The sequence below is a fragment of the Panthera leo genome, chromosome B3 (assembly GCF_018350215.1).
Source record: "Panthera leo isolate Ple1 chromosome B3, P.leo_Ple1_pat1.1, whole genome shotgun sequence".
Lineage (NCBI taxonomy): Eukaryota > Metazoa > Chordata > Mammalia > Carnivora > Felidae > Panthera > Panthera leo.
Window position 1 is genome coordinate 138,500,508 of NC_056684.1, and position 21,152 is coordinate 138,521,659.

Here is a 21,152-nt window from a genome sequence, read left to right on the forward strand (position 1 = left end):
TCTGAGCTGTCAGCACAGACCCCGACGCGGGGCTCGAACCCACGAACTGTGAGATAGTGACCTGAGCGGAAGTTGACGCTTAACCAACTGAGTGACCCAAGTGCCCCTGGATCTTGTTTTTTTTTTTAAATTTAATCCAGTCTGTCAACTTCTGCCTTTTTGGTCTGTCAACCTCTGCCTTTTTATTGGAGTGTTTTGTCTACTTTCATTTCATGTAATTATTTTTAAAATATTTATTTATTTAAGTAATCTCTACACCCAGCGTAGGGCTTGCACTCAAGACCCCTGAGATCAAGAGTCCCACGCTCCTCCAACTGAGCCATCAGGTGCCCCGCATTAAATGTAATTATTGATGTGATTGGGTTTATGTCTTCATTTTACCATTTCTTTTCTCTATGCCTCATGTCTTTTCTTTTGTTTCTTCCTCTCCATTTCCTTTTGTGTTAAATAGAATTTTAGCATCCTAATTCTTTCATTGGCTTTAAAAAACAATTTGTAGGTCTATTTACTGGTTATTTGTTTATTTAATTTTTAGTGGTTGCTCTGGGGATTACCATATGCTTCTTAACATTTTGTTAAGAAGCATTTGTTCACATTTTGTTCTTTTTTAATTTATTTTCTTAAAAAAATTTTACATTTATTTATTTTTGAGAAACAGAGTGAGACAAAGCATGAGTGGGGGAGGGGCAGAGAGAGAAGGAGACACAGAATCGGAAGCAGGCTCCTCTGAGCTGTCAGCACAGAGCCCAAAACAGGGCTCAAACCCACAAACTGTGGGATCATGACCTGAGCCAAAGTCAGACGCTCAACTGACAGCCACCCAGGTGCCCCTCACATTTTGTTCTTTTTAAAATAATATCTATCTTTGTCAATATTCTGTTTGTTGAGTCATTGTCATCATACTTCCTTTTAGTTTTTTAAAAGATGTTTTTTTTCTGAACCTATCTATAATAGCCGCTTTGATGTTCTTATCTGCTAATTCCAATATCTGGGCCCCCTTAGACAAAGTTTCTACTGATGGCTTTTTTTTGTTTTTCTTTTCTTAGCCTGACTCACAATTTCCAGTTTCTTCCAGATCTCATAATTTCTCGTGGAAAACTAAGAAATTAAAGATTATATATTATGGTAATTCTGGATTTGGATCCTCTCAGCCCCCAAAGGTGGTGGTTTTGGCTGTTTGATTGTCGTTTAATAACTTGCCTGAACTTAGCGTGTGGAATCTATTTTCCCTCAGAGTGTAGCTACAGATGTCTCTGCTTAGGTTTTTGGTTTTGTTTTTCAAATTCTCTCTCTCTTTTTTAAAATGTTTATTTTTGAGAGAGAGAGAGAGAGAGAGAGAGAGAGACAAAATGTGAGAAGGGGAGGGGCAGAGAGAGAGGGAGACACAGAATCCAAAGCAGGCTCCAGGCTCTGAGCTGTCAGCACAGAGCCCGACGCGGGGCTCGAACTCATGAACCGTGAGATCATGGCCTGAGCCGAAGTCGGCCGCTTAACCGACTGAGCCACCCAGGCACCACCCACCCCCACTCTTAAAGCCTGGCTACTTAGAACTTACCCTGTGTCCGTATTGCCTCCTGGTCAGGCAATGATTGCTCAGACACTTGGAACAGGTAAGGCTTCAACCCTCTGCTGACGGGTTGGTGTGTATGGATAAAGAGATGTATTCCAAGTTCAAGCAGTTTGTAAGACTGCTTTTTTGTTCACATTTTCTCAGTGCCTATGTGGAGGCTTACAGTCAGCCTAGGATATCTGTACAGCTTGGGCCCTCTTCAGTCTCTCGTGCATGAGTGTGTCAAGAGCCTATCAAGGCTAACTTTTGTTTCATTTCCCACATCTGCCTGTTCAGTCTCTGGCTGGTCGGCTGGTCTGTATTTGCCCTAATGAGAACCACAGGCTCAGACTAGCTTGAGGGCTGGTCTCCCCTGTTCAGTTGCCACTGACATTCTGCTCCTGGTACTGACAACACCACCGGGTAAGGGGTTACTCAGTGCTCCACCCCAGTCAACTCGCCCCTCTGTCATCAAAGCTACTGGCTTTCCTGGAGCATCCCACCTCGCGAGAAGGATCTAGGGTGAGGGCTAGGCGCAGCCCCGGGCAAGAATGCTGTATGCTTGCATTGTTTGTACCTGAAGTGCGATAGGTTTTCATGAACAACCGCTTCTCAATTTGGTGTGTAGTGTTTAGCCCAGTTTTATTATTGCTCTTTGCCCTGCTATACCAGAATGTTCTGCTAGCAGTGACTTTTAAGGGTTCAGAGTTAAAGATGCAGTCATGGGAAGGCCTGGAGGACCTTCGTAAGAACAGATGTTCTAGTAAGTTCTCCAACTTGCAAATTCTGCCCCCTTAAAAATGTAGAGAGAAGCCACTGAGAATCCCTGGGTTACTCATCCATTTATTCTTCTTCCCTTCCCTTCCCTTCCCTTCCCTTCCCTTCCCTTCCCTTCCCTTCCCTCCTTTCATCTTTCCTTCCTTCCTTCCTTCCTTCCTTCCTTCCTCCCTCCCCCTTTCCTTCCTTCCTCCCTTCCTTCCTTTTATCCATCCTTCCATCCATCTGTTCATCTATCCATCCATCCAACCATCCATCCATCCATCCATCCAACCATCCATCCATCCAACTTTCAATTATCAAACCTTTATCAAATGTTCATTCTGTCTCAGGCACTGTGTTAGGAGCCCAGAGAACAACCACACCTAAGATAAAGTTCTTGTTCTCAGGAAAAGCACGTGGAAAGGAAGGAAATCATGGTGATAGCTAGTGCCCCAACAGTAGCTCGGGGATGTCCATACAGGACCAGGTAGGAGGGGTGGGTTGGGGTGAAAGTGTAGCGGAATGGGGGTGTTCCTCTGGCTTTTCTCAGAGCTTCTCCAGTCGCTACTCTCTCTTCCTGCCTGACAAACTTTACTCCTTACCTAGAGACTCCTGTAGTCATACCTCTTCTGTCTTGCATGGAGCCCACTTAGCTTTGGGGGGAATTGTCTTCTCTGCTTCATATCACAAAACTCTAGACAGTGGTTCTTTATCTTCACCCGAGAACTGTTTCATGCTCTGGCATAGCAAAGTGTCTGCAGACAGAGATAAGCTATGTTTTCACATTTTTGTCTGCAAAATTAATGATCTACAACTACAATAAAACCATCATCTCCCGTCACCAGTGGGGATCCCAGGACATTCTGAGCTTAAAAACACACACAGACTCACACACACAAAACCTCAATGGCAAACAGTGCAGATGTTTTTATTTTTCCTTTTCCTTCAGTAGTGTTTGCGTTGGTTAGAAACATGGAATCATAAAATGCTATTGTCAAAACTCTCCTCGGAGATTTTCCAGCCCAAAGGCTTTATTTGACCAGAGGGGAGATGCGGGATGGGGGTTGGGTCCAAGCGTGTTCTGTCGGGGGACCTGCCCGGTCCAGGATGGAATCTTCAGCCCCGTTTTCTGCTCTTCAGCTGCCTGGTGGTGCCTTTAAGTTCTCCACCTGGGCAGAGGGCTGGGAAGGCCCCAGCCCAGGTCTTGAAAAGTTGGCTGCCCTTGAGTCCCCAGCCCTGTCGTCTTCTGCTGCCTAGTGGTTCCTGCACTGGCTGAATACAGACTCTGATCTCTGCTCACGACTCTGCTTCGGGCTGACTTCCTTCCGCCTCTCTTCAGACCCATGGGAACCTTTGAGGCGGTAAAAAACGATGCTTCAAGGCAGGCTGCCCCTTGGCAGAGAGGCACCTGCATGATTGCACCGGTCGTTAGAACACTGAAGTGTTTTCCAGTGGTAAACGGCTGCTGCCTGCCTCCTCAAGCACCCCCCCTCCCCTGCCCTGACCACTCAGTCATCCAGCAGCTGTGAGCTTAGCTTTGCCAGCAGAGGCCCCCAGGACCCCGGCTAAGAGCATGGGATCCAGAGCCAACCTGTCTGGATTGAAACCCTGGTTCCTCTTTGGCTCTGTGACAATGGGCAGGTTGATTAAATTCTTCTCGAAGCCTCAGTCTCCCCATCTGCAAATGGGGATATATACACACCCCACAGGGCCGCTGGGAGATTCACACTAATAAAAATGTCCCGGCTTCTATCTTTCTCACTACTGTCACCCTATACCTGCTCTCCGTGTCCCTAAATCAGCAGTGAGGGTGAACTGAGGGCCTCTGTCTTGTCCTTAGGCTAGATATAGCCACACGCCAGGGGCCATGCAGGACAGAGAGGAAGTAGGCTCTGCCCAAGAGCTTTTCTCCCTTGAATCATGCTGGTGATGCCTGTGACCTTCTGAGCCCTGGGCTCTGCCTGTGTATACTGACTGTGGCTTCTTTCTTGTCAGGACCACTGGGTCTACTTCCTTAGAACCAGCTGTCCTCTCCTGCCACCCACATTCTAACTACAGTGAGGGCTGCTGTCACCCCAGTCACGACCTTCGTGAGGATTGGAAACAGGTAGCCCCTCTGGACAAGCGTATGACTTGGCAGTTGGACCACAGGCCAGATTTCTGGCTCTCCTCACCCCTTTGGCTGTGTACCCTTTGTGCAGTGCACATCCCATACAACTGTATATGGCATCCCTGCTGGCAGCAGTCAGGAGGCATTTAGGAAGGGTGCCGATAGATTTGTAAGCTAACAACCATAGTCATGAGTCCAAGCTTTGCTTTATAATCCAATGGCGTGGTTAATAAAGTGTCCCAAACCCTCGATATTTATTCACTAATCATGTGTTGAGCCCACTATGTGCCAGTCTCTGAGGATACAGACATGACCAGGATCTGACTAGTCAGGACTCGATACCGGGGTCAAGGCAGGAAGACCTGTCCGGGGCTGGAATCCAGGAAGGGGTCTCCTCTGCCAGGCCTTCCCGCCAGGGCTGGTCTGTGCTCTGACTTCAGCCCCATCGGCTGGAGGAACTCAGCCTTTCTTACTTCCACCGGCTCCCTGCTCAGAAGGCCCTCTGTTCCTGCATCTTCTTTCCCGGGGAGGCTGACCGTGCATCCTGCCGTCTCAGCCCGGCTGCCCCCTGGAGGGGAGCCGGTTAGGCAGTGGACAGCATGCTCCCCCGTGCACCTTCGCAAGCGCGGCGGTGTCAGAAAAAGGACACAAGGAACCTGCGCAGGGTTTGCAGATGAGCGAGTTTTGCCGCCGTGTGCTCCTCGAACAGGCTCACCTTTTGCACGGTATTAACGTAAAAGTTTCATTTAAAAGACACCAGCTGTGGTCCTACCCAGGTTTATTCACATGGGACCTTCGCTGGGTCAACTTAATACTTAACTACTGCTTATTATCCCATCAGTCTTCAGGGACAACCCATGATCTAATTGCCCGGCATTTATGTTGCTTGGTAACCACACATAGAGAATAATAGTCCTTAAAGGGGCAGTGCGGAATTTCATGCCCCTGTCGTGAAGTACCCTTCGTTTCCCAGAGCACCCTGTGTTTTTTAATTCAGTGAATAAAAATGTGTAATGAATAATTAATTATGTGCTTGGAGGCACAATAGCTGCCTACTTTTGAATATTCATCAGCGGCATTATTAATTCACTAGAAATCCCAGGGAGGAATGGGGTAGGCTTTTAGCCTAGCTGGAGGACTTAAAGATAATGCTTTGCAACACGCACAAACTTTTCGAGAGCCGACTTTTCTTTGGGCGTCGCTTTCTGGTTAATTTCCCTCTTTCAAGAACGTTTCGCCATCCCTGCGGAGGTGGTGGGACGCACAGACCACCGGTGACCATGAAGAAAGGCCCACCCTGGACCTCCCGCCTGGAAAGTACATCAATAACCAGGCCCCCTGGCCCCCCGCGGCCCAGAGTGTCCTCGCGGGAGCCAGGGGCCTGGTGGCAGAGGCGGGAGCCCACGGTGGCTTCTGGAAGCGAAAGCAGAAGGCGCCTTTGACAGCTTCACACTTTCCCACTCGGGACCTTCTCCTGTCGCGGAGATGGGGACGATGGTCTCTTCCTCTGCAGCCTCTGGTGGACGGATCTGGTCTGTAACGGGCCGTGGTGGGCAGAGAGCCCGTGTCAGCACTGGAAGCCTGGCCTCTGGGCCTCCTGGTGGCGTCCTCCTAAACACACCTGTGACGAGCCTCACCCCGAAGGCTGGTGCCGTTTCCTGCTGCACTTCTCTGCGACCTTCCATGGGGCTGTCACTCCTTACCCCACATCTCCAGTTAGCCTGTGGGAATCTCCCCTGGCCAATGCAACGATGCATGCAGAAGGGGCTGGCTGGAGCTTCTGTGGAGTTTTCTGGAAAGGAGGTGGGGAGGGAGTCCTGTCTCCCCTCTGCCTTGCTCCTCTCCTCCAGCCTGCAGTGTAGATGAGGCTCCAGCCGCCATCTTGGCCCATGAGATAACTCTGAGGATGAAAACAATGTGCTTGGAGATTGGGTAAGAAACATGGAAAGAATCTGGATCCCTGGGGACCTTGGAAGTACTGTACCAGCCCAGAACTACCCTCTCTCCATGCTTCTTCCACATGAGAGAGTGAAGAACCTCTCACTGTTTAATCTGGATCATTCTAGGCCTTCGGCTGTGTTCTGCTGAACCAAATCTTAGTCTAGATCCCCGCCCCGCTCAGAGTTCTGTCATTGTTGCTGCATTCTTGTTGGGTCCCTTAGCATCTGGTAGCCATGGAAGCTCTTTTGAAAGCTGAAGTCTCGAGTAATAAAATATAGCTTGTGTACCCCAGGTGCAAGAAGGTGCTTTAAAAGCAATGTTCTGGGGGGCGCCTGGGTGTTTCAGTCGGTTAAGCGTCCGGCTTTGTCTCCGGTCAAGATCTCGTGGGTTGTGGGTTGGAGTCCCGCATCGGGCTCTGTGCTGACGGCTCGGAGCCTGGAGCCTGCTTCGGATTCTGTGTCTCCCTCTCTCTCTGCCCCTCCCGACTTGTGCTCTCTCTCTCTCTCAAGAATAAATAAACATTGCTCTCTCTCTGCCCCTCCCCCGTTCATGCTCTGTCTCTCTCTGTCCCAAAAATAAATTAAAAACGTTGAAAAAAAAAATTTTAGAAAAAAAAAAAAAAGAATAAATAAACATTGAAAAAAAATTTTTTCAAGCAATGTTCTGTAAGGAAGGCTGCAGGCTTCTCTTTGGGTCTCCCTGGGGCCCCAGAACCTTACCTGGAAATGGCAGGAGGTTTAGACAGCTCTCTGTAACTGGTTTAAAGGCGTTATTCAATTTAGTCCACGAAAGGATTATTCCAACCCGGTTGAACTCACCCTCTGAAACGTGCTTCCACAGTTCATCGTGCCTAAAAGGCTATCAAACACAAGGTGCACTATTATTTTATATATCACCAAGCAACAAACAAATGCTGCCAGTTATCACTGTAAAATGCATCCTGATTTTGGAAATATGAAATGTGAAAAAAAACCACGTGCTTTTTGGAATCCACGAACTAAGGTACACACAGTTTACTGTGCTCTTAACTTCAGCATGTAATGGTTCACGGCAACCGCGGCTCCCACATAGAATTCTGCTACTCACTCCTGCTTCTGTTCTTGCCAGGAGATAGGGGAGGCCCTTCTGGATCCCAAGTAGTTTTCGTTCCACAGCGAGAATACCAGGAAGGAGACCGCTTCTGGAGTCAGAGCCTTATTTCTCTTGGCAGAATATATCTGTGTCTCTATGTGTGCAGTTACCCCAAAGTCACCTTCGGTACTAAATCGCTCTCGCTGGTGATTCTGGGTGTGGTTCGTTCCCTCCACTCTGCTCAGGAGAGTCCCCGGCAATGGCCCTGCATTACCGAGGTGCGGATTTCCCTGGAGCTTGGTCCTCTCTCCCCCTGCCCCTGGGCTCCAGCTTCTGCCCGTGCGTGTCGCCTGCACTGTACCTGCATTTTGGTGATGGGAGGGACGTCTCTGTCTCTCTGTATCGGATGCCATTGATGCGCTGGCCCACGTCGCCTCAGCCTACTGGTGCACCTGCAGCTGGGTGGGCCGACTTCAACCCACCAACAGCTTCCCAGCGTGCACCTGACTCTTTTGCTCCGCCTTCCGGTTTTTCCCCATCCACTTGGAAGTTGCTATCGCTGCTCGGCCGGAGGTGAGTAAATGCTGCAGCCTTCCCACTGATGTAAACTGAGGCCCGCCCCCATGGCTTCTCAGAGGGACCCCAGCAGGATTAAGCCCCGGGTTCCCACAGTGGCAACCCTGCCAGTGGCCTCTGGATGGGGTCATGCTATGAGGGATCCTCGCGGACTTTATAGGGTTTTCTCCCCTCCCTGTCTCCTTTTTCCTGCTCTCTCACTTGTGCTGCCCTGAGTCAACCGACCTGCCTCAAAGTCCTTCGGTCAGGATCTGCTATTTATCAGAAGGAGTAACTTCCTGATTGGGCTCCAGGCTAAAAAAAAAATTTTTTTTCGCCAACACACAGAAAAGTGGACGCCCTATAAGAAACCTTCCTTGTGGCTTACGAGTTGTAATAGGCTATCACAGTAACGGTCTTGGAGAGCCACACCTGCAGGGAGCCCTGTCCTGCTGCAGTCCCCTGCAACCACGCTGGCCTGGCTGTAGGACTCACTTTGGCCAATGAGACAGAAATAAACGTGATGCAAGCAGAGGCGGTAAGTGCTTGCACATTTCGGGAGGGTCCGTTAACATACAAGGAGGTCCAGTCCTGCCTCCCGGGGGACGAGCCACCACACCTAGCAGAGCTGAGACCCCTCAGCCAACAGCGGCACCAACTACAACATGTGAATGAAGCCGCAGGCCAGGGCCCGCCTTCACCAAACTCCAGTTTTGACACATTGAATTGTTTTCAACCCAGCCCAAACCAGCAGATTTCGAGCCAAGGAGACCCCGCTTGCTTTACATACCCTGAGAAACTGTGCCCGACGTCTGCGAGCCACGGGTAAGAGAAACCCTGCACCCATAAAGAAAGACCTCACGCCGAGGCTGCCTTCTGATGCCCTCTGACCCAGGACTCCCCTCTGGGAGCAACATCACCTAGGCTTGTAAGACCCCTCTCCAAGCCCCCTCTCTCCCCGGGAGTTCATTTGCCTTCATCCCCTTCTGGGTGGTGGCCCTCCCTCCTTCTGCCATTGTCCCCCGACAGGACCATGCATTGAGGGCCTTCTCTCACATGCAGACTTGTCAGAACTACAGCACATAAAGATTTGCGCATGATATTGCCACCCCGTGGTTGTATCTTTCCACCTGATCACTACAACGGCAGAGATCAGAACAGACTGAACCCACGAGGGATGCAGCCTTCCGGAAGGGCAGCTGTGGGGTCCACCCTGGGCGGTGTGGGGGCTCAGAGCCTATAAAGACAGGGCATGGTATGCAGGAGTGACCCACAGCTAGATGGCCGAGATAGAGGGCCTGGGAGAGAGAAAAGTCGGCTGGGGGAAGAGAAGGGAAACCCTCCAGGAGAATCAGAAGCAAGGAGAGGACAGGTGATTATTAAGAGTTGTTACGATTAGGTTCTTCAGAAGCTTTTTATCTTCATGAGGTCCCAGTAGTTCATTTTTGCTTTTAATTCCCTTGCCTTTGGAGACGTGTCAAGTAAGAAATTGCTGCGGCTGAGGTCAGAGAGGTTTTTTCCTCCTTTCTCCTCTAGGGTTTTGATGGTTTCCTGTCTCACATTCAGGTCCTTTATCCATTTTGAGTTTATTTTTCTGAATGGTGTAAGAAAGTGGTCTAGTTTCATTCTTCTGCATGTTGCTGTCCAGTTCACCCAGCCCCATTTGTTGAAGAGACTGTCTTTTTTCCATTGGATACTCTTTCCTGCTTTGTCGAAGATTAGTTGGCCTGGAAAGGAAACAATCAACAAAACTAAAAGGCAACCGATGGAATGGGAAAAGATATGTGCAAATGACATATCGGACAAAGGGCTAGTATCCAAAATCTATAAAGAACTCACCAAACTCCACACCTGAAAAACAAATAATCCAGGGAAGAAATGGGCAGAAAACATGAATAGACACTTCTCTCAAGAAGACATCCAGATGGCCAACAAGCACATGAAAAGATGCTCAACGTCACTCCTCATCAGGGAAATACAAATCAAAACTACACTCAGATACCACCTCACGCCAGTCAGAGTGGCTAAGATGAACAAATCAGGAGACTATAGATGCTAGAGAGGATGTGGAGAAACGGGAACCCTCTTGCACTGTTGGTGGGAATGCAGACTGGTGCAGCCGCTCTGGAAAACAGTGTGGAGGTTCCTCAAAAATTATAAATAGATCTACACTATGACCCAGAAATAGCACTGCTAGGAATTTACCGGAGGGATACAGGCAGGAGTGCTGATGCATAGGGGCACTTGGACCCCAATGTTTATAGCAGCACTTTCAACAATAGCCAAATTATGGAAAGAGCCTAAAAGTCCATCAACCAATGAATGGATAAAGAAATTGTGGTTTATATACACAATGGAATACTCCGTGGCAATGAGAAAGAATGAAATATGGCCTTTTGTAGCAATGTGGATGGAACTGGAGAGTGTTATGCTGAGTGAAATAAGTCATACAGAGAAAGACAGATACCATATGTTTTCATTCTTATGTGGATCCCGAGAAACTTAACAGAAGACCATGGGGGAGAGGAAGAAAAAAAAAGAGGTTAGAGAGGGAGGGAGCCAAAATATAAGAGAGAATAAACTGAGGGTTGATGGGGGGACAAGGGAGAGAGGAAAATGGGTGATGGGCATTGAGGAAGGCACCTGTTGGGATGAGCACTGGGTGTTGTATGGAAATACAACAATACAATTGGACAATAAATTTCATGTTAAAAAATAAATAAATAAAGGAGCTCCCAAAGAGCAATTTAAAAAAAAAAAAGAGGGGCGCCTGGGTGGCGCAGTCGGTTAAGCGTCCAACTTCAGCCAGGTCACAATCTCGCGGTCCGTGAGTTCGAGCCCTGCGTCAGGCTCTGGGCTGATGGCTCGGAGCCTGGAGCCTGTTTCCGATTCTGTGTCTCCCTCTCTCTCTGCCCCTCCCCCGTTCATGCTCTGTCTCTCTCTGTCCCCCCCAAAAAAATAAATAAATAAAAACGTTGAAAAAAAAAAAAGAAAGAAAACACTGTATCTCAATCCAGAATTTGGTGAAAGAGAAGAATCTAGGAAACTTTATTTCTTGATGAGAAGGCTTTAAAATATATATACTCCTTGGGGCGCCTGGGTGGCTCAGTCGGTTAAGCGGCCGACTTCAGCTCAGGTCATGATCTCGCGGTCTGTGAGTTCGAGCCCCGCGTCAGGCTCTGTGCTGACAGCTCAGAGCCTGGAGCCTGTTTCGGATTCTGTGTCTCTCTCTCTCTGACCCTCCCCCATTCATGCTCTGTCTCTCTCTGTCTCAAAAATAAATAAACGTTAAAAAAAAATTAAAATATATATACTCCTTGTGTTTTCAGATACAAAACTGGACCAAAAGGTCTGATCCCTGAATAGTGTCCCACGGAAAAGCAGTGAAGTCCAAGCAAGTCAACCATTAGCCACACCTCTTGAAGAACATAATCTTTTTTTTTAATATGAAATTTATTGTCCAATTGGTTTCTATACAACACCCAGTGCTCATCCCAACGGGTGCCCTCCTCAATGCCCATCATACATTTTCCCCACCCTTGTCCCCCCATCAACCCTCAGTTTATTCTCAGTTTTTAAGAGTCTCTTATGGTTTGGCTCCCTCCCTGTCCAACTTTTTTTTTCCCTTCCCCTCCCCCATGGTCTTCTGTTAAGTTTCTCAGGATCCACATAAGAGTGAAGTGAGAGTGGCTAAAATGAACAAATCAGGAGGCTACAGATGCTGGAGAGGATGAGATACGGTGTTTTCATTGTTTACAGGTGAAACAATATCCATGCAGTCATGGCTTTAACTATGGCTGTTTCCCCAACAAAGTTAAACTTTTATTGGGGCACCTGGGTGGCTCCGTGGGTGAAGCATCTGACTCGTGATCTCCGCTCAGGTCACGATCTCAAGGTTTGTGACGTAGAGCCCCACGTCAGGCTCCTGCTTGGGATTCTCTCTTTCCACCCCTCTCCTACATACGCACGTGAGCTCTCTCACTCTCTCAAAATAAGTAAAAAAAAAAAAACTTTTTACAAAAGTTACACTTTTATTCAAGTTTCCCAGGAAGTTCAGGCCTGTGGATTTAGATCAACACAAGACCTTGTATCTTAGCTCTTGGGTGGAGACTGGAAGTAATATTGACATGTACCTTTTATTCCTGGGAGCATAACATTGTGCTGATATTAACCGTCAGAGTGCAAGGGAACGCAGCATTCTAGACTTCTGCCCCCCTTACGTTTCAAGTAAAGAGGGGAAGAATCATGAATAATAGATATGGAGATAAGAGAATGAAACTGGGAAATCAATTTACTGCAAAATATTTGCATATTTTATTAAAAGCAACTGTGTATGAGACCCATAACAGGGTGAGATGATTTATATTTTGATTTGATTTGTGTACATTATGCCCCTGGGAGGACTCGTCTTCCCCATCGGTGTGGAAGACTTGTGGTGCGTCAGGGTTCAGAGAAGAGGCATTCGGATGTTGACTCCAAGCCTCTTGCATTACAGAAATGGAAACTGAGGTCTGGGGGAAATTACAGGGGTGGGTGGCGGACAGTTCATCCAGAAATTCCATTGTCCTAAAAGTGTAAGGGACACGATAAAGACATGAAGTAAATCATATGAGTTCATCTCCAGATTTTTACAGCTTTGCTTCAAGGTAGGGAGAAAAGAATCCTCACCTCCTGATCTCCTTAGAAAAACATGCAGACGAATGAGCGTATTTGGACGTATTTGACATCTATCATGACAGAGACAAATTTTTCATTGAATGTATATCCAAGACACTGCTCTCTTCCCCCATCCCATCACTGCTCCAAGAACAAGTGATAGCAAACAGATCTCTTTGCAGTGAGATGGTGGGACATTTGTGGAATATTTCCTCCTTACTTCAAACCCTCTCTGCTACATAAAAAAAAATGTTTTAAAAGTTAAGTCCCTGGGGCGTCTGGGTGGTCCAGTCAGTTAAGCGTCCAACTTTGGCTCAGGTCATGATCTCGCATTTCATGAGTTTCAGCCCCACGTCAGGCTCTGTGCTGACAGCTCAGAGCCTGGAGCCTGCTTTGGATTCTGTGTCTCCCCCTCTCTCTGCCCCTCCCCCACTCGTTCTCTCTCTCTCTCTCTCTCTCTCTCTCTCTGTCAAAAATAAACAAATAAATATTAAAAAAATCAAAAGGTAAGTCCCTGATGGCTACTGATTGTGTGACAATGTCTAAAGCATGGGACTGTTACCCGCTTAAAACCAGAAGGCCTGACATCATCAGTGTATCTCTGTTGGGTTTGTCTGCAGTTTACGTCACCCACAAAACCATGGTTGTATTTGGTAGCTTGGGTTGATTTTTTCAGGAAACCACTCTTTCCTTTCAGCTGCAGCCTTACAGATTCATGGGTGCACCATGCTGCTCAAGAACCCCCCACATTTCCTTTCTAGGACCCTCTCCCGTTTCCCACCAATGTCTTCCAAACTCTCCACTGTCCTCACCCTCCTTCCCTCTCAGAGGATGGCTGTGCTTCCTGCTGGTCAGTAAACAGAAGCTGTTCAGGTGTCTGCAGAGCTTGGTTACTAGACTGCCTACTTTCAGCACTATGCCTGGCACAGAGCATGTTTGCTGAGTAGTTGAACGGATGAAGCAGCAGCCCTAGGAGGTGTAGGTTCATTGGAGCAGGTGTTCAATGAAAATAAGGAAAGATAGTGAAGCAGAGAACTTGTTGGAAATGGCTTGTTTCAGAATGGGAAGACCAGGATCTAGAGCAAGTTCTGTCATCAACTATCCGCATGACTTTTGGAAAATATGTCTGCCTGCCTTCCTTCCATCATCCACCCATCCATCCTTCTATCTTTCCATCCATCCATCCATCCATCCATCCATCTATTCCTCCATTCATCCTCCATCCTCCACATCCATCTTCCACATCCATCCATCCATCCATCCATTCATCCATCCAACCATCCATCCATTCATCCATCCATCCATCCATCCATCCTCCCATCCATCCATCCATCCATCATCCATCCAATCAATCAATCATTCATTCATCATCCCATGAGCTATCACAGCACCCACCTCAAGCTGGGCATCATGCTGGGCACTGAGAGTACAGACTCAGTAAGACACACACTCTGCCTATGAAATGCTCACCAGTAAGAAGCATGAATAACTAACACAGCAGGGTGAAGACTGCAGTGGAGCATAGAGTTGGAGCCCAGAGGAAGGTGGTCAGGGAAGACGGGGGCCCTGTACCTGGAGCTGGAAGGGGAATGAGTCAAGTGAGGAGGGAAGGGAAGAGAAGAGGGCTCAGGCAGGGCAGTCAGAGGCCCAGGAGCACTACACTGCAGAAGGGTCTGAAGGGTTATATGAGCCTATGTGAATATCTACCTGCAACAGAAAATCCAGTGGGAGAATATTCTTTACCCAGGCCATCCAGTTTCCATGATGCCACTAGGGAGCCAAGTCCTGGACTTGTCATTTCAGATGGATAAGACAGCTGGTGTGAGGGACACTTCAGGATTCCCCAAGTCTATGTATTAGTAGCCTTTTGACCTTGGAGCCTGCCTTGGGTTGCTGGGGCTCCCAGTCTCCCTTGTATTTGTGAATGGGGAGTGCCCTTGTGGTACAGATGAGGACACTGGGTCCCAGAGAAAGATAGGACTGGTCCAAAGTCACGTACAGCCATGTGCAGCCAAAATGTTAGGTTGCATTACTCACAGAGGCATTCAGAAATGAAGAGTGCTATCCAGAGAATGAGGGTCAGAGGAAAATCAGGCACAGGATTCAATTCCTTAGAAATCTGACTCACACACAGCTTTTAAAGAATGAAGTACTGGGTGATTCTTTTGTTTCCCGGATCTATTTCTCCTCCTTCTGCTCGTGCACCCCGCTGCCTTCTGGGGCATCACCTCTTCTTTGTATGCATCCTGAGGGGGTCCATCAAGTCGAAGGGCCCTTTGCTCCCTAGGTGGGGAATGGGCATGTGACCTGTGGCTCAGCCAATCAGAATCTCTCCTGAGATCCTTGGCCAGGGAGGCTGGGTGTTGGTTCACCCCAGAAATGGCCTCCTGAGGGATGGTCCTTGCTACCTACACTCCCAGAGCCACTGTGTCCTGTCTGTGTGTGTCTGGCCCAGCTTTCCCCCTCTTTGTTTCTTTTCTTTTTTATTTTTTTTATTTGAGAGAGAGAGAGAGAGAGAGAGAGAGCAGGAGAAGGGGGCACGGAGAGATAGAGAGAGAGAGAGAGAGAGAGAGAGAGAATCCCAAGCAGGCTCCACACTCAACATGGAGCCTGAGGTGGGGCTCAATCCCATAACCCTGGGATCATGACCTGAGCTGAAATCAAGAGTTGGACGTTGAACTGACTGAGCCACCCAGCGCCCCAGCTGTCCCTCTCTTCTGTGAGTGTCCCCTGTGTGTGGCAGTGGATGGGCTGTTGTGTCTCCCTTAGCCTCCATTTCCTCATCTGTACAATGGCAAAACAATCGCACCTTGCAGTGCTGTTGTAGAGATCAAGCGAGTCAGTGGGGCGAATGCACCCTGCAAACTGTAAAGTGCCCTAGGCATTTGAGAGGATGTGACGATGATTATGATAATTACCAGCTCGTGGTCACTGAAAGCACAGCCCACGAGTGTTCTGGACGGCCCTCGTGAGAGGACATGGCCGCCTTCCACCAGCGACTCCACTTAAAATGTATTGCAGAGGGAGCCCGCGGGGAATAGACTCTGCTGAATTCACCGTTTTGCATGCTGTTCATTAAAAAGCATTTCTAAAAATAGGCCCGTGTCAGAGAAGGTGTCCCAGACGGGAACGCTCTTCTGAGCTTGACCCAAATCCCTGTGATCTCATTCTCCACCAGCCTGGCTGCCTGGGAGACGGCCCTGACCCAGCTCAGCTTCTGTGGTCATTTTCTGCCTCTGGAGAGGTGCGGAGCCCTTTCTCTGCATGTTTGGGGCATGAAGTGCCATCTGGGACCACGGCCTTCTGATGTGTTGGTGAAGCCGCTTCCTTCTCTAAGGGCAGTCCCGATGGACTCATCTGTGATGCGCCCTGGGTCCTTCAAGCCCGGCCTCTAGTTCAGGCTCCTTTCCTGAGTTTCAAACCTGTGCAGGCAGGGCCTGCTGAGCATTTCTCCGGGATGCCCATAAGCACACCTGCCCCTGACAGGTTCATTCTGCAACCTCCCTTCCGTTCTCACACCCCACCCCTTCCTCCCCACCTCCTCCACCCGCCCAGGAGCGGAAGCCTGACCCTGGGAGTCCCCCCTCGTTTCCCTCTCCCCCTCCCTCACGTCCTCTACTCCAGCAAGTCCTGCCCATATTTATCCCCTAAGTATCGTTAGGTTCTGCCCGCACCCGGCATCTTCCCTTCTGGAAGTTCACAAAGACACATCGGAAGTCTTCTTTCTTTCTGTCTTTGAAGGGAAAGGAAGGCAGAGAAATAATGGCAAATGGGAAGGAGAGGGCTCTATAATTCCTATAAAGGCAGGCCCGCCCCTGAAGATTCCCCTAGTCCACAGAAAGAGAAACTGAGCTTCTGAGAAGACAGTGAAGCAAGGTTGCTCCCGGCCCATCTAGTGTCTGTAAGAATTAGGAAAATGTGCCCCTGGCTCTGGGCTGACAGCCCTGTTCTAGCACACGAGCAGGGTTGGCAAGCAGGGTGCAGACCAGATTTCAAATTCTAATCACAGCCTTGTGCAGTCAGCCACCTGCACCACCATACAGGGCAGACTTGAGAGTGACTTGCCTAAAACCCCACAACCAGGCAGCTGAGACAGGAACCGGGGACTTTAGCTAGGCTCAGGGCTCTTTCCAGTAGACTCCTTCAATTTGGGGGGACCCCTCTTTCCTCCCAAGCGACAGCAGCATTTCAACAGCAGGTGACAATGCAGCTCTTGCCAGTATCCTGTCCTAGCGCGTCAGGACCTCAGTGAGTGGAATGGGATCTTCGTGATAAAGAGGGAAGAGAATATGCTCAGCGCAGAGACGCGACGATCTGGTGCTATGTCAGGGGTGGCACTAAGGTGTCTTTGGATCAGAGGCACCAGCTGCCAGAATAGTCCTCCCTTCAATCACCCATACAGGCTGTCAGGTGCAGGCTGTGTGCTGTCATTGACACTAGCCAGAGTGGGAGGCGGACAGTTGCTCAGTGCCTACGTGAGCCAACACAGGCTTTTGCTGGGAGCACAGCAAAGTCTCTGGGACCCAGGGTCCGTCTTCGACAAGGCAGTCCCATGTCAACCTCATTTTGTGCGAGAGAAGGCAAACTGTGGGCCCGGTGAGTGTTAAGAAATCAAGATATATATTTTATTTTACTTATTATTATTATTTTTTTTAGACAGAGAGAGCGAGCAAGCGAACAGGAGAGAGGGGCAGAGGGAGAAGGAGAGAGAGAGAGAGAGAGAGGGAGAATCTCAAGCAGGCTCCACACTCAGCACGAAGCCTGACGTGGAGCTCGATCCCACGACCCCGGATCGGGAGCCGAAATCAAGAGTCGGCTGCCCAACCGACTGAGCCACCCAGGCGCCCCACGATACATTGTAAACACACCACAGGTGTTGACTTTGGAGAGCAGAGAATCAACAGCCATTCCCCCAAGCTCCCCCCAGACGGTCTGGACTCAGCTGCCTCCAAAGCCCGCCCCCAACCACTGCACTCTGTGGGCTTTCTAGAACCGAACTGTGGTCGCCTGCATAATTTATAGGAAATCCTTCCTGAAGCAATGACGGTATCAGACAAACTCCGAAGGCCTTCCTCGCGCAGAGCGTTTCATGCATATTATCTCCTAAATGATGACCCAACAACCCCACGAAGCAGCATTGTATCCTCAGCCTTCAACTTGATAAAGCTGAGATTCGGAAAGGGTCGGGGCAAGCAAGGGCCACCTCTGGGGCTCCCGCCTACCTCAAGGCAGCCAGGACACCTGAGTTCTTACTCTGTTTAGCCTCTGTGTCTCTAGTCTTCTATTCCTTCGCCTAAAGGGTGGGGGAAATAATGTGCCTCAAGACAACTTTACATTTGTGATGACCCAGAGGAGAAAATTAGGCAGGGTGCTTTGCAAGGGAACTGGCCAAATGCAAATTGGAAGCCATTGCCAATTGGCCGCGGCGCTGGGGAGCCCCAGTGCACGGAGGTTGAGCCCCGCGGTGGCCTCCTGAGAAAGTCCACAGGCTTGCTGGTCAGAGACCACCTTCCATTAGCCCAGTGACCGTGGAGGGAGGAAACCCACTTCTTTGGGGTTGTCTCCTTAAACCCTGATGACCTGGAGGGATCCCACGTAGCTCTAGGAAATCAAAGAGATTCAGAAATGTATTGAAAGAAAGGGCACCTGGGTGGCTTAGTCAGTTAAGCGTCTGACTTCGGCTCAGGTCACGATCTCACAGTCCGTGGGTTCGAGCCCCGCGTCGGGCTCTGTACTGACAGCTCAGAGCCTGGAGCCTGCTTCAGATTCTGTCTCCCTCTCTCTCTGCCCCTCCCCTGCTTGTGCTCTGTCTCTGTCTCTCAAAAAATGAATAAAAATTGAAAAAAAAAGAGAAATGTATTGAAAGAAGACGGTGGAGTCATGTCTTCTGATTCATTTTCTCTGTTTTCCAATTTCTTTGGTGCTGTGGATATGATTCAACATGAGAAGAATCAGTTTGCTAAAAAAAAAAAAAGGTGGGGGCAGTTCTTTCTGATCATACGCTGGTCAAGTATTAGATTTCCATCTGCCGTGGCCAGGGCATTTCAGTGAAATTCAAAAGCTGTTTCCTACTCTCCTTCTCGAAGCCCAGACGTAAAAGGCAGACACTGGGAGGGTGTTGTCATGTTGGAGATAACGGGCTGTGGCTTGTAAGGCAGGAGACGGGTTGGAGGTCCCTCTCTGCTACTGACTGCATGTTTGACCAAGAGCAGTGGTTCTCAGACAGGGTGGTTTTGCCCTGCAGGGAACAATCGGCAAAGTCTGGAGATACTTGTGGCTGCCGTGACTGGGGAGATGCTCCTGGCATTGAGCGGGTGGAGGTCAGGAATGCAGTTCAACATCCTACAACGCACAGCGCAGACCCTACCCCAGCCCCTCCTGCCAAAGACGCATCTGGCTGCCAACGCCCATGGTGTCCACGTTGCGAACCCCCGGGCGACCGGAAGCCCCTTCTCCCTGGGCCTTGGTTTCCCCGTCTGTAAAATGGCAGTGGAGGGCTCGTGCGGGAGGATGCGCTGGGAGCTCCCGTGATCTAATCGTGTCTCTGGCTCGGGGCTGTGACCCAGAGGCTCTGCATCACCGACTTCCTGCCCCTGCGACACCAGGGCCCCATTTAGCATCTCCAATGCCCGGGTGCCCACGTGATGTGGCACTCAGCTGGGAGACGCCAGCAGGAGGCTCTGTGCAGCGACAGTCACCAGGCAATGCCACCCTGGAGGGCAGGCACTCTCAGCCCCCAAATCCTCCTTTAGTTCTTGTCCTCGTCTCCTCCTTAAACTGGGCGCCGTGGCTTTCGCACGTGCGAAGTTCGGCCAAGTGGACCTTCTCTCCGGGCTGTCATATGAACGTGGAGCCCAGCGAGTTGCCCAAACTTTCCAGCACATTCCAGCTTGGGTTGGTTTTTTTTTTTTTTTTTGAGAGGGGTCCAAGCAGGGTCCAGGTCCTAGCAGATTCCAGGATCTCTGTCCCCTCTGGCTTTTCATCCTGTCCACCCGAGGATTTCTTCAGGCACCACCTGCGGTCCCCCAAGCTCCAGACCTGTCCCTTTGTTCCTCGTCTGCATTTCAGTCAGGCACCTGGTGGGACTTCAGTCCTGACGCCATCCTCCCTTTTTTTTAATGTTTATTTACTTTTGAGAGAGAGAGAGAGAGAGGGAGAGAGACAGTGAGTGCAGGAGGGGCAGAGAGAGAGGGAGACACAGAATCGGAAGCAGGCTCCAAGCCGTCAGCACAGAGCCCGACGCGGGGCTCGAACTCATGAACCGCGAGATCATGACCTCGGGCTGCTGCACCTTCGAGGCCTCAGCAGGGCTCGCCCCGCGGCCATGCCCTCCCCTGGCTCTTCCCAGCCAGGGACCGAGTTCGGCAGGGTGGTGGGGATGGGCCAGGGCTACCTGACTGACCGGATGCCTCTTACAGGCAGCCCTTGCTCTGGAGACTCCCAGGGGCCGGGGCTTGTCAGAGAGCCGCCCCATGGTCTGAAACAACTCCTCCCGGGGCTCCTCCTTTCCCTCTCTCCTGTCCCAGGTATCAGACCTGCATCTTAGTCAGAAGGCTCTCCTTTCCCCACTCCCGCTTCCCTCTCCCCCTCATCCTTCCTGGCATGTGTCTTGAAGGACCTCAACCAACACATCCGAGCAAGTCAATGAAAACCCCTGGGTCTCAGTTTCCTTGTCAGCTTCCTTCCCAACCGGCCCCTAGCAAACCTGGAAGCTCACTGCAGATGTGCAAGTGAGCCCGGCCGAGACCAGAAGAACATTGAGTAGAATCAAAGTTGTCCACTGTGGAGTCATAAGCAAAATAAATGGCCACTATTTAAAATTTGTTTTAAATGTTTATTTATATTTGAGAGAGAGAGAGAGAGAGAACTTGTTGGGATGAGCCCTGGGTGTTGTATGGAAACCAAGTTGACAATAAATTATATTTTAAAGAGAGAGAGAGAGAGAGAGAGAATGGAAGCAGGGGAGGAGCAGAGGGAGAGGGAGACACAGAATCCGAAGCAGGCTCCAGGCTCTGAGCTGTCGGCACAGAGCCCGACTCGGGGCTCGAACTCATGAACCGTGAGATCGTGACCTGAGCCGAAGTCGGACGCTTAACTGACCGGGCCCCCCAGTGGTCACTATTTGAAGCCATTCAATTGTGGGATAGATTGTTATGCGGCAAAAGCTAACTGATGCATTGGGTATAGGGTAGAGGAAAGCTGAGTGGCACTGGGGCCAGGGCCCCCGAGGCTGGCATCGAGGGCCGCCCTCCAGGAGGTGCGAGGAAATGGGAATTTGGAGCAGGTGCCACTCCCCTGCATCCTCAGGGTAGGACAGAAAGTGCTGAGCAGTTAGGTCTCATATGTCAGTGGCCAAAAACTGCATGCAAGCAGAAAAAAAAAAAAAAAAGCCTGGGTCTAAGGTTGTTATTTATAGCAAAAATTTAAACAGGGAAGCTCTCTGTCAGTTTTCTGAATTACTGACAGTTGCAGAAATGTTAATACAAATCTTTCTAAGACTGGCCAGATGTT

At 49.7% G+C, this 21,152-nt stretch overlaps 1 long non-coding RNA gene across 1 annotated transcript; it reads right to left on the reverse strand.

Moving 5' to 3' along the window:
* Positions 1-3,220: 3,220 nt before the first annotated feature.
* On the reverse strand, positions 3,221-5,367 carry LOC122221431. Its single transcript, XR_006203218.1, has 2 exons — positions 5,134-5,367; positions 3,221-3,659 (listed from the first exon to the last, which is right to left on the reverse strand). It is a non-coding gene; the product is annotated as an uncharacterized LOC122221431 (long non-coding RNA).
* Between the last annotated feature and the right edge of the window lie 15,785 nt (positions 5,368-21,152).